Source organism: Neodiprion virginianus, chromosome 4 (genome assembly GCF_021901495.1).
Source record: "Neodiprion virginianus isolate iyNeoVirg1 chromosome 4, iyNeoVirg1.1, whole genome shotgun sequence".
Taxonomy (NCBI): domain Eukaryota; kingdom Metazoa; phylum Arthropoda; class Insecta; order Hymenoptera; family Diprionidae; genus Neodiprion; species Neodiprion virginianus.
The window spans coordinates 26,374,137-26,388,113 of NC_060880.1; the positions used below are offsets into that span (position 1 = coordinate 26,374,137).

At 41.3% G+C, this 13,977-nt stretch overlaps 1 long non-coding RNA gene across 1 annotated transcript; it reads right to left on the bottom strand.

Annotated features, from left to right (window-relative positions):
- Nucleotides 1-9,432: 9,432 nt before the first annotated feature.
- On the bottom strand, nucleotides 9,433-10,136 carry LOC124302274 (uncharacterized). The gene is made up of 3 exons (XR_006907674.1): nucleotides 9,953-10,136; nucleotides 9,739-9,881; nucleotides 9,433-9,659 (listed from the first exon to the last, which is right to left on the bottom strand). It is a non-coding gene; the product is annotated as an uncharacterized LOC124302274 (long non-coding RNA).
- Between the last annotated feature and the right edge of the window lie 3,841 nt (nucleotides 10,137-13,977).

Consider the following 13,977-nt stretch of genomic DNA (forward strand, 5'->3'; position numbering starts at 1 on the left):
TTTGATGGCAATTGTAATTATATTTCATCTGAAATATTACAAACTTGTCACGTTTACAATAAATTATTTCAATTCATTTTTCGTGCAAGCACATATTCAGTAGCTATAAGTAATCTTATACAATTTGTTACATTATTAATTAATTAAATAATATTCCTATAATATTTAATGGCATTGTAATTATATTTCATCTGCAATATTACAAACTTGTCACGTTTACAATAAATTATTTCAATTCATTTTTCGTGCAAGCACATATTCAGTAGCTATGAATAATCTTGTACAATTTATTATATTATTAATTAATTGATCAATTACATTAATCCTTACACAATATTTTTGATGTGTTCCTATACTAAAAATATTCATTACAATTCCAGGTATTACCCGAGGTGGTCGGAGGTGGACAAGGAGGAGGACGAGCTGGACGAGGAGGAGGACCAGGTGGACGTGGAGGAGGACGAGGTGGACGAGGAGGACGCGGGGTGGGTCGTGGGAGAGGACCTCTCCTCTCCTCAGAGGAGGGGAGGGGGAGGGGCAGGGAAGGGGGAGAGGTGGGCGGGGAGGGGGAAGGGACGGGAAGGGAAGGGAAGGGAAGGGAAGGGAAGGGCAGGGCGGCGGGGCGGGGGAGGGCGGGAGGGAGGGAGGGAGGGAGGGAGAGGGAAGGGGCGGGCGGGGGGGTGTTTTGCTCTATTAACTTTAACGGGCTCGCATCGACATCCGTCCTCCACTCTCTCCCTCCCTCCCTCCCTCCCTCCCACCCGCCCTCCCTCCCTCCCTCCCATCCCCGCCCCGCCACCCGCCCTTCCCTTCCCTTCCCTTCCCTTCCCTTCCCTGCCCTTCCCTCCCCTTCCCGTCCCTTCCCCCCCCCCCCCCCCCCCCGCCCGCCTCTCCCCCTTCCCTGCCCCTCCCGCTCCCCTCCTCTGAGGAGAGGAGAGGTCCTCTCCCACGACCCACCCGGCCTCCTCCTCGTCCACCTCGTCCTCCTCCTCGTCCACCTGGTCCTCTTCCTCGTCCAGCTTGTCCTCCTCCTCGTCCACCTCCGACCACCTCGGGTAATACCTGGAATAGTAATGAATATTTTTAGTATAGGAATACATCAAAAATATTGTGTAAGGATTAATGTAATTAATCAATTAATTAATAATATAATAAATTGTACAAGATTATTCATAGCTACTGAATATGTGCTTGCACGAAAAATGAATTGAAATAACTTATTGTAAACGTGACAAGTTTGTAATATTTCAGATGAAATATAATTACAATTGCCATCAAATATTATAAAAGTGTTTTACTCACCCAGCACAAATCCTCGTCCTCCTCGTCCTCCTCCTCGTCCACCTCCGACCACCTTCAACCACCTCAGGTTATACCTTGAATAGTAATAAATATTTTCAGTATAAGAACACATCGAAAATATTGTGTAAGGATTAATATAATTGAGTAATTAATTAAGTAATTAATCAATAATATAATAAATTGTATAAGCTTATTCGTAGCAACTGAATTTGTGCTTGCGCGAAAAATGAATTGAAATAATTTATTGTAAAGGTGACAAGTTTGTAATATTTCAGATGAAATATAATTACAATTGCCATCAAATATTATAAGAATATTAATTAATTAATTAATAATATAATAAATTGAATAAGATTATTCATAGCTACTAAATATGTGCTTGTACGAAAAATGAATTGAAATAATTTATTGTAAACGTGACAAGTTTGTAATATTTCAGATGAAATATAATTACAATTGCCATCAAATATTATAAAAGTGTTTTACTCACCCAGCAACCTTATCCTGGAAGTCGAGAAATTGTATTAGCGGACTGACAGCTACCGAATTTGGGGTTGCGCGAAAAACGAATTGAAATAATTTATTGTAAACATGAACCAGGAACCACGGAGCGCTTATCCTGGAAGTCGAGAAATTTTATTAGCGGACTGACAGCTACCGAATTTGGGGTTGCGCGAAAAACGAATTGAAATAATTTATTGTAAACATGAACCAGGAACCACGGAGCGCTTATCCTGGAAGTCGAGATATTTTATTAGCGGACTGACAGCTACCGAATTTGGGGTTGCGCGAAAAACGAATTGAAATAATTTATTGTAAACATGAACCAGGAACCACGGAGCGCTTATCCTGGAAGTCGAGAAATTTTATTAGCGGACTGACAGCTACCGAATTTGGGGTTGCGCGAAAAACGAATTGAAATAATTTATTGTAAACATGAACCAGGAACCACGGAGCGCTTATCCTGGAAGTCGAGATATTTTATTAGCGGACTGACAGCTACCGAATTTGGGGTTGCGCGAAAAACGAATTGAAATAATTTATTGTAAACATGAACCAGGAACCACGGAGCGCTTATCCTGGAAGTCGAGAAATTTTATTAGCGGACTGACAGCTACCGAATTTGGGGTTGCGCGAAAAACGAATTGAAATAATTTATTGTAAACATGAACCAGGAACCACGGAGCGCTTATCCTGGAAGTCGAGATATTTTATTAGCGGACTGACAGCTACCGAATTTGGGGTTGCGCGAAAAACGAATTGAAATAATTTATTGTAAACATGAACCAGGAACCACGGAGCGCTTATCCTGGAAGTCGAGATATTTTATTAGCGGACTGACAGCTACCGAATTTGGGGTTGCGCGAAAAACGAATTGAAATAATTTATTGTAAACATGAACCAGGAACCACGGAGCGCTTATCCTGGAAGTCGAGAAATTTTATTAGCGGACTGACAGCTACCGAATTTGGGGTTGCGCGAAAAACGAATTGAAATAATTTATTGTAAACATGAACCAGGAACCACGGAGCGCTTATCCTGGAAGTCGAGAAATTTTATTAGCGGACTGACAGCTACCGAATTTGGGGTTGCGCGAAAAACGAATTGAAATAATTTATTGTAAACATGAACCAGGAACCACGGAGCGCTTATCCTGGAAGTCGAGAAATTTTATTAGCGGACTGACAGCTACCGAATTTGGGGTTGCGCGAAAAACGAATTGAAATAATTTATTGTAAACATGAACCAGGAACCACGGAGCGCTTATCCTGGAAGTCGAGATATTTTATTAGCGGACTGACAGCTACCGAATTTGGGGTTGCGCGAAAAACGAATTGAAATAATTTATTGTAAACATGAACCAGGAACCACGGAGCGCTTATCCTGGAAGTCGAGAAATTTTATTAGCGGACTGACAGCTACCGAATTTGGGGTTGCGCGAAAAACGAATTGAAATAATTTATTGTAAACATGAACCAGGAACCACGGAGCGCTTATCCTGGAAGTCGAGATATTTTATTAGCGGACTGACAGCTACCGAATTTGGGGTTGCGCGAAAAACGAATTGAAATAATTTATTGTAAACATGAACCAGGAACCACGGAGCGCTTATCCTGGAAGTCGAGATATTTTATTAGCGGACTGACAGCTACCGAATTTGGGGTTGCGCGAAAAACGAATTGAAATAATTTATTGTAAACATGAACCAGGAACCACGGAGCGCTTATCCTGGAAGTCGAGATATTTTATTAGCGGACTGACAGCTACCGAATTTGGGGTTGCGCGAAAAACGAATTGAAATAATTTATTGTAAACATGAACCAGGAACCACGGAGCGCTTATCCTGGAAGTCGAGAAATTTTATTAGCGGACTGACAGCTACCGAATTTGGGGTTGCGCGAAAAACGAATTGAAATAATTTATTGTAAACATGAACCAGGAACCACGGAGCGCTTATCCTGGAAGTCGAGATATTTTATTAGCGGACTGACAGCTACCGAATTTGGGGTTGCGCGAAAAACGAATTGAAATAATTTATTGTAAACATGAACCAGGAACCACGGAGCGCTTATCCTGGAAGTCGAGAAATTTTATTAGCGGACTGACAGCTACCGAATTTGGGGTTGCGCGAAAAACGAATTGAAATAATTTATTGTAAACATGAACCAGGAACCACGGAGCGCTTATCCTGGAAGTCGAGATATTTTATTAGCGGACTGACAGCTACCGAATTTGGGGTTGCGCGAAAAACGAATTGAAATAATTTATTGTAAACATGAACCAGGAACCACGGAGCGCTTATCCTGGAAGTCGAGAAATTTTATTAGCGGACTGACGGCTACCGAATTTAGGGTTGCGCGAAAAACGAATTGAAATAATTTATTGTAAACATGAACCAGGAACCACGGAGCGCTTATCCTGGAAGTCGAGATATTTTATTAGCGGACTGACAGCTACCGAATTTGGGGTTGCGCGAAAAACGAATTGAAATAATTTATTGTAAACATGAACCAGGAACCACGGAGCGCTTATCCTGGAAGTCGAGAAATTTTATTAGCGGACTGACGGCTACCGAATTTAGGGTTGCGCGAAAAACGAATTGAAATAATTTATTGTAAACATGAACCAGGAACCACGGAGCGCTTATCCTGGAAGTCGAGTTTCACCGCGTAGCGGACCCGAAGCGCGGAATCCGGGAGGTTGAGAACCCGGTACTCGAAATACGTAGCGGACCCGAAGCGCGGGATCCGGGAGGTTGATAACCCGGTACTCGAAATTTGCGGAGCGCGACTCTCACGCGTCCGCTCTACTGCGCGGTTGTTTCCAGACTGAGAAATTCGGCTAGCTGATTTTGAATTGGTGACGTCACTTTCTGAACGTCCGACATCCAAACTATGGTTTCAAACTTTGATACTATGTATGATGATGTATGATGTACGATGTATGATGTACGATGTATGATGTATGATGTATGATGTACGATGATATGATATGATGTATAATGATTTTAGCTTTCACATTTCATACAAGAAATACGTACTTTATCTCTCCTGCCGATTCCAGACTCAAGCGGCCAGGCCCTTCGATGGTCAGCCGTTGACTCAAGATATATTCTTCAATGAACGGGTCGGCTAATAACGTTGCCGTTCTGCGACAGTTGGATGATGAAAAATTTCGCTCGTATCTTTCAAATGTGTGTTAAAATACACTCGAAGTGTTAAGAAGCGTCGTTCTTTCTCTCCCTATCACCTTTCTAGGTCTTTAAACCACTACGCAGCGTTAAATACCGTCTCATATACGAAGCATCCGTTTCATCTCGTTCAAAATTAGCGCATCCGTGATGTATTACAGTTACTCTGAATTTTTTTCCATCCGAATACTTTTCGAAAAACAATTCTGCTCCTCTACCCAACGCAGATACTTCACTTGCGACCAGCTAAAACAACGTTTCGATTCTATGCCTATGAAAATTCAAGATCGAGAGAGCAAATGAAAAGTTGTTGGAATAATTATGAATACTAATGTTATGGAATACATCGAGCGCGCGTCGAATAGAATCCCATTTCGAAATGAATAATTCTTCTCTTTTCATATCATAGCTAATCTGGTAATATGGGTAAATAGGATGGTTGGAGGTGTTCGGAAATGTTAGGAGGTGGTCGGCGCTGGCAGAAGGTGATAGGGGGTGGTCGAAAGTGGCCATTGATGGTCGGAGGCGGCAGGGGGAGGTAGGTGTTCGAAAATGGTAGGACATTTCAAAAGTTAAAGTCGACGATGATCCGGTGCATCAATTTTATCGTATATTTGATAAATTATTCCTAAATACATTGAAACATATGTATTTGTAATGAAATATCATGCAATGGGCTGTGTAAACTATAAACTATAATTTCTATCGAATAGCTGCTTTTATGTCAACAGGGTTTTGAGACTCAGTTCAGTTCGTCCTCCTCCTCGTCCACCTCCGACCACCTCCAACAATCGCTAACCACCTCGAACAACCACCGATAACCACCTCGGGTTGTACCTGAAATGGCAATTAATATTTTCAGTATCAGAACATATCAAAAATATTACGTGAGGATTAATATTTAAAAAGTGCTGGAATAAATTTTCTCTGGCACTATTCGGACGCAATTTTGCGAGACGAATCGATTTAGCACAGTCCCGATACGCTGCGAGCAACGCATCAACAGTTACAGCCAAAAAACGAAAACCTGTGATTTCGACATTTTTCAGCAGGTGCTTTTTCCTTCGTGATTTCTATCCTGTTGATCCCACGCTGTTTTCGCTGCGTTTTCTGAGTTCCTGGGGGTCCAATTGGTCAGAAAAGGGTCATACAAATTGAATCGGAGACTAAAAGTCTTTCGCCGAAAAAAACAGCAAGGCTTACCCCTTTCTATTTTTGGCGAAAATTTTCGCGATTTTGAAAAGTGCTGAAACAAATTCTTTGACGCACTATTCCGACGTAATTTTGCGAGAGAAATCGATTGAGCGCAGTCCCAATACGCTGCGATCAACGCATCAAAAGTTACAGCCAAAAAACGAAAACCCGTGATTTCGACATTTTTCAGCAGGTGCTTTTTACTTCGTAACTTTTCTCCTGTTGATCCCACGCTGTTTTCGCTGCGTTTTCTGAGTTCCTGGGGGTCCAATTGGTCAGAAAAGGGTCATACAAATCGAATCGGAGACTAAAAGTTTTTCGCCGAAAAAAACTGCAAGGCTTACCCCTTTGTATTTTTGGCGAAAATTTTCGCGATTTTGAAAAGCGCCGAAATAAATTCTTTTACGCACTATTCCGACGTAATTTTGCGAGAGAAATCGATAGGGCGCAGTCCCAATACGCTGCTTCTACGTGGGGGTGAGTGTGTACTGAGCGGTAGTAGTTAATGATTAATTGAATAATCGAGCTCCCCCGTAACGACAATGAATAAATATTAAAACTAAGAAAAGACCTACCTTCCGATAAGCCGGTAATTTGTAGGATCGTGTTGCTATAGTCCTGTACAGGTCTGTGAGGTTTGTTTAAATTGTTGAGGCAATTTTGTAATAATTAAAATGGGGAAAAGGTCGTTCAAAATAAATGGTTTAATATGGTTTAACTGGTAAAAGATGAAGTATATTCTGTTTCGATTTGGTGATTGAAATGTCTGGTAACAATCAATGGTGATAATGTCATAAGAGCCGAAAGCAACAATTTATAAAGTGTTCAAGTTTATACAAATCGTGTGTTATTCTATCCTAAAGGATATTATAATTTGGTACCAGGAACATCTACTCTGAACGATGCTTATAACTAGCTGGTCGTGATTATTCGATATTGTATCTCTATTTTTAGATTATCTTAAATCTATTATATATCCTATTGTTAAGTCTTGTTGGTTAATTCTTGGAAACAATAAGTATGATTTATTGCGGTAGTGAAGCTACCCACCAATTTTAGACTTGCTTTTAAATGAATATTACTGAAGTAGATTTTGATTATAAAGGTGAAACAAGAATTCGTTCAATTTCGAAGATTAACACTCGGATTGACTTATCTTCAGGTGAATCGGTCGACGAGATTGAGAGCCGTCGGATCGTGTCGGTCTGCGTCAGTAGAATTCTGGACCAGGGCCTCACCTCAAGTTCGGAAGAGTTGATGAATCGAACGATGTTGAACGTCGGTTACTTAGTCTTTGTAGATTTAGAATGATATCTTACTATCGAAAGCTATAGTTGAAAATGTCAATTTGCTGATTTTGATATATGTTAAAAATGATTCCAAAGATTATTTATTAAAAATAATAGTGTAGTTATTATTATCAGCACTTAAAGTTACCTGATTCGGTTGAATCAGGGCCGAACTCAATTTAATTACGGAAAATGGAATGGCATAAAAATGTCTATTCTCGAAATGATGAGATTTAGTAAAGCACAGAAAAGATGGAAACGTAGAAGATAGTGAGTCTTTTGCAGCTAACAGAATAACTGAATGCTCGAATTTGACGAATTAGCGCGAGACTTTAGGCCGGTCACAACTAAGATTTTTAGAACGCTACTATTGCTCAAGAAGGGCTAATACGGGTTGATGTCAACGCACCTCGCGACTTGACAGACGAAAGACGCGGCTTCTTGGGCCCGAGGGTCCAAGGAGCTGCAGTTGTCATAAGTTACAACGGTAATTAGCCAATGAGGTGCGAGGGCGATCTCCTGGCGCCCAAATCGACATGGTCAGCGTTACTTCATGCTCTTTGACGGTGTTCCGACGATTCTCAATCTCGTCGGTGACACATTAAAAATATGAACAAGAAATATTTACATACAATGTTCACACATTCATTCATACATTCTAATAAGTAATCTATTTTAATTTGGTGTTTCCAAAGGTAGTGGTTTATCCTAGTTATTGGTTATAGTTTTAACTTAAAAAGAGGGATATCTCCAGGCTGAGCGCTACTGATGCTAATTCAGCAGTCTCCTATTTCAGTTTTTGGTACCAGTTAAATAGAAGAAAGTTGAACCTTATACTAGGGATCATTGTTGGTCTCTACGTGACTTTTGCCGGGAGGGGTGGAACTCGCCGTTACTAGAATATGAGATTTTAATGAAATAATATCTGTGCATTGAAGAAATTAAAGAAATGAAATGAAATGGAATTTTGAAAAAGGTACGCCAAGGCGGTACGTCGGGGCGTAACACTGCGATCAACGCATCATAAGTTACAGCCAAAAAACGAGAACCGGTGTTTTCGACATTTTTCAGCAGGTGCTTTTTCCTTTGTATTTTCTCTACTGTTGGCCCTCCGCTCTTTTTGGTGCGCTTCCTGCAATCATGGGGGTCCAAGACGTCAGGAAAGGGTCATACAAATCGAATCTGAGACAATAGATTTTTTGACCAAAAATCGTAAAAAAAAGGAAGGCTAACCCCTTTGCATTCTAAGCGAAAATTTTCGCGATTCTGAAGAGTGCTGGAATAAATTATTTGGTACACTATTCTGACGTAATTTTACGACAGGAATCGATTGGGCGTAGTCCCAATACGCTGTGATGAACGGATCAAAAGTTACAGCTGAAAACAGAAAATTTTTATCGTACCTTTTCTGCTGTTGGTCCCACGCTCTCTTCGATACATTTTCCGAGTTCCTGAGGGTCTATTCACTCAGGGAAGGGTCATACAAATAGAATCTGAGACCAAAAATTTTCGGCTCCGTAAATGAAGGAAAAAGTAAGGCTTACCTCCAGTTTGGACGAAAATTTTCGCGATTTTGAAAAGTACAGCAGCAGCGGGTTAAAAGTCAAGCTCTAAAAATGGAAAATTCCGTTTTTATGTCCTTATCTTCTGCTCCTATGCTGGGTTCAATGCCTGTTCTGGTTTCTTTGGGGTCCAATTTGTCTAGAAAGAGTTTTTCAAATCGATGGTTTCCAATTTCTTTATTTGAAGGTTGCCCATTTTGAATGATGTGAGAATTGATTTCTCATCATTCTGTATTGACGGTTTTTTAGGGGAGAAGTCGATGGCGTGCATTCTGATCACGATGCGAGCAGATGCACAAAAGTATTACCAGAAAATCTACAAATTGTTCATGAGTTCTACGATGATCCAAATGTCCCCTTTGGCTTACTCAGGTGTCAAATAATCCACAAAGGGTCCATCAAATTGATTTCGAGACGTAAAGTTCCAGGCCTTACAATAAATTCAACGGACTTAGTTATAGCTGTGCTTCAACAATTTCCATGTAAACGTGTAACCAGATCATCTTGAATCACAATCCGACATCATACAAGAAAGCTAACAAGACGTCTTGTTGAATTCCTTCAACCGTTGTCATTATAGCTGTCTCGCGTTCTTCTGCGCCTCAATTAGTGGGAAATGTGCTGAAAAGGTCTCAACTGCATTACTTTTTCTTCTTTCTTTTACCATATATTGTCAATCCCAAGGATCAGCTATACTCACATTAGCTCTCGATAATATTTTCACTCCTGCTAATCATACTTTCTTCTCGGGATGTCTAACGTACAACCAGAATTTCCTACATTTCATGATTATCATCACGCTGTTCATTCACACGTTTCATCGGTAGATCGGAACATAGATTCCTAAATTGAGAATACACTATCAGCAATCATTGATTTGCACAAAAAGGGTCTCGAGGCAATCGTGTACGTACATAGCTTTCCTTCTCGATCTACGACACCCGGGAATTAATTCTCGTTTTAACGTTACTGGATAACGTCGTATCATCTCAAGCTTCGCACGACTGATGGCTGTACAAAGTTCTGCTTCAGGAGGGTAAGCGTCCGTCGATCGTATGCGGACTGCCGAGCTGTTCCCGTCCGTCGGTAAAATCAACGTAGATCCCCGAGGTAGCAGCGAGACTGACGTGGAGGATCCCTAGCGATAGCTGCAAGCGCTTGACGCCCGCGGTTACGAAATTCTACCGTTCTTGTGTCCTTATCGACGCCCCCGTTGTTGATCGGTGCTGCACCTGCCTTCAGATGCCACCTGCCGACTGTGGTTCACTTCCGGCGAATACGCAAATACGAATTAATGAATTTAGAAACGTGAGTACGAATGAAAAACAATTGTCTTTTAAAAAGACGATGACAAAATTATTATGATACAAGCGGGAGAGGAACGGACTCAACATAAGGCAATGCATCGACTCACGGCATTTTCATCTGCGCCCGTTTAGAAAAATCAAATTTTTCACCGCGGTGGAGCGAGAAACCGATCTAAACTCCGGGACGAAAAATACTTTCTTAGTAGCTGAGTGAATCGGCTCGCATTCTTCGGACACAAAGGTGATTTCCGTAAAGAAGCCTATATCAAAAAAGCCTTGTGGGTGTACAAACCACGAGCCAAGCAAATCGGTAAGCTCGAAAGACGGCCAAAGCTTTACTCATCAATTAAATTAATTCCCTGTCCCCCTTCCGCATCACGTATGTCGGTATAACGTATAGAACACCCACCCATACTGCATGGGTTTACGTGCCGCAGGATGATTCTGCAACTCGCAGGAGAACGCGGCTCATTGTGCAACGCGGAATACGGCGGCGCAAATAGCCGCTAATATCGTTGTCCGTGATGCATATAACTTCCATTTGCCAGTTCTCTTGGCACAAAGGACTCGCCACTTGGTACATACTTTCCTCATACACATATACATCCATAGGCGCTTATAAATCGTACCTAGGTACTGTGTATGTAGTCGAGTACCAAGGAAACCGATTGTCCCGCTCAGCCTGGTGAGGCTCCTTCCTTCTCCCTCGCTCCGCGGAAGAATCGCTCGGATCTGTGGATCATTCCTTTTCGCCTTCGGTATCTGCGGTACCTCATGCCTTATGCATCTTACTATCGTCAACGTGGGTATCCAGTCGTCACCGCAGCTTCACCGTCGAGTAGGTACAGGATATTGTATACGTAAAAAAGCTGGAAAAATTCACGGGGGTATAAGGGATATTTTCTGCATTATTTGAAAATGAAAGCTTTACGGCTATTCTGCAGGTGAGGATACGCTGCACACAGCGACGCAGCTCTCCATATGTCGTCACTCCGATACGTAACTTTCCTTTTGACTTATCCCGAAGCTAACGGGTGCATCAACGGGTCACGAAGATTGAAAGTTGTTATTCGCTTTTTTCGACTTATCCCGAAGGTAACGGGTGCATCAAAGGGTCACGAAGATACAAACTTGTTATTCGCTACTCTATCTTTTCAGCTTTTTCTCGCCCATCCTTCGTCACTGCGAAGCTTTGATCTTTCTGGAATGTCAGAATGAAAATAACAAGAATCAATTATCACACGACTTTGACTCTTTGCGACGAGCTGTTGTACGATTTAATTATAACTATCGACTGTGAGAATACTTTTGACGCATGAGTAAGTGAACCGATCGTTGAAAAAAATTGATACCTATTAAATTTTTTCTCGAATGGCAACTAAGGTTTGCTTCGGTCGACTGATACGAAGACAAAAGTTTGTAATAAAAATACCTGCGCAGGTTTCATAATTTTCAAAGACCATTATAACGTGTTATGAATTATGAAATGCGGGAAAAAATCAAGAAATTTTTCCTATACGAAGGTTTAACGACCCGCACGAATCTGCATCATTTCACGAAACGAGTTCACCTGCAACAACAGATACGTTTCTCGAAACGGAGCGGGAAATCGTCGATGCGATCCTGTGCAAAGAATTGGGTTTCACGGTAAACCGAGGTACGTACGCCAATGCGTCGTCTGCAGTATCAATAGGTACGACATAGTGTAGGTAGGTATAGACTGTAGGTCGAGGACCGGGACTCTAAGCTACGGCGCGCACACATTTGCCTATGTGAATATGCACAAATAGAGTAGAGATGGTGCCGCATGCATGTACGTACGTGCTGATATAGAAGATACACCGTCGAATTGACTGTCTGGAGAAATGGCTTATGTAATATCTCACGGTGTATAATAGGTCATTGAATTTTGACGTAGTAGATAATTAACGGGGCTGCCACGCGAATCTGGCTCCATTTTAATTATTTCACACCGTGCGCGAAAGAAAGATTGCAAGTGGAATAAATATGAAAAACGAAGATTGTGAACAAATAAGACAACCGGCAAACGGGAAGTCGAACTGCGTCGTTAACCATAATTAAGGACACCTTTGTCTACTTCATTTCCTGCGCGCAATGTACGTATGGACCTATCTTCACACACCTAAAATGCCTCCGAATATTTCTAAATATTCGGTACATAAAATCTATAAGTAAACCGAAGCTGACTATAGTTAGGGTTTATTTGGGTTTTGCCTCTTAGCCAGCCAAAAATAATTTTAAATATCTCGTCTCGCAAAAACATCAACAAAAATATAAAAAGGTTGTTGAATATCTGCCAATTATTTTTGCAAAGTTTTAATCCCTGAAAGAATCTGTGGAAAAAAAATTTTGCCTCTGCGTGATAAGACTAATTAGTAACGTTAATTGATGGACGGATACGTATATTGCCAAAGGTCGAGCATCAATTTGCTAAATCCATTTTATAAGACTTTGATTTTTGACTAATTACTTTCACCATCATCGAGCTTGCCTCTCAGATTTACAATTAGCGAGATTGGAATATTCCCCGTGTCGTTGATTCGATTGTAATTGACAAATAATTCTGAGGCATATCTCCACCCGTGTCTTATCACCGATGGTTTTATATACTACTCGGCTGATGTGTTCTATCATTATTCCGAATTCATCGACGATTAATTTCATCTGCAAATCTTCGGACGATCAGTTTTAAATTTCAGCAACCGCCGTCAGAGCAGCCGATGTATAAAATTTTAACTTTAAAAACGTACACGATAATCACTCGTTGGTTCGTATTACTTCGAAATGTGGACTATCCGAGAAACGCTACAACAACAGCTGAACAGAATTTTGGCATGCGCGAAGAATTCACGGCAAATGCCAGATATTATTTTCAAAGATATGCCGGAGTTGATTCGTGCGAGTGGAAGTCGCAACTTCCTGCACGCTGAATATATTCGCGTTGCGAATTTGCTCTACAACGTTCAAGAGTGAAGTATGAGACCGTTAAAACTACGCTGCGCGTTTTCTTACATGATTGTTGTATTCGCAGAGACCGAGGCAATTTCTTCAAACGTCAAAATTCACTGTTTTTTACCCGTGTACCACCCGCTGAGAAGACCGATGTTCAATCATGCCTAGGCATGTGAAATTTCAACACTTCGCTCTCGTCGTCTCGCAAATTCCATGATTCACACCGGATCTCGAGGCATCCGTGCGGGTTAATCGGCCCCCAGTTAACCCGCAACGTGACCTCGCCCAACTTGACCCAAGTTGACGGCTCGGTAACGTCGAGCAAAGATGCGTCGGGATTTCGAATGCCTTGATTCCACCGCCATTTACACCTATTAGTAACACAGAGCATTAATATTCACATGCTCGTCGTGAGCCTTCCAACGTTACATCGATAACGATGAGGTAAGGAGTTTTTTGAACACGGAACTGCAGACTTTGGTTCCTGGAATACAGATGGTGTTTTTTCTCAAATTATACATGGTGCTTGTATATTAGAGTGAACCACCGTGGTTTTAGGTTTTCGGGATACTCTTTGCTTAAACGAAGTATATAATAAAATCGAATATATTGAAGAGAATCTGCTAATACAGTTCCTTGTTTTTATCAATTATTACCGA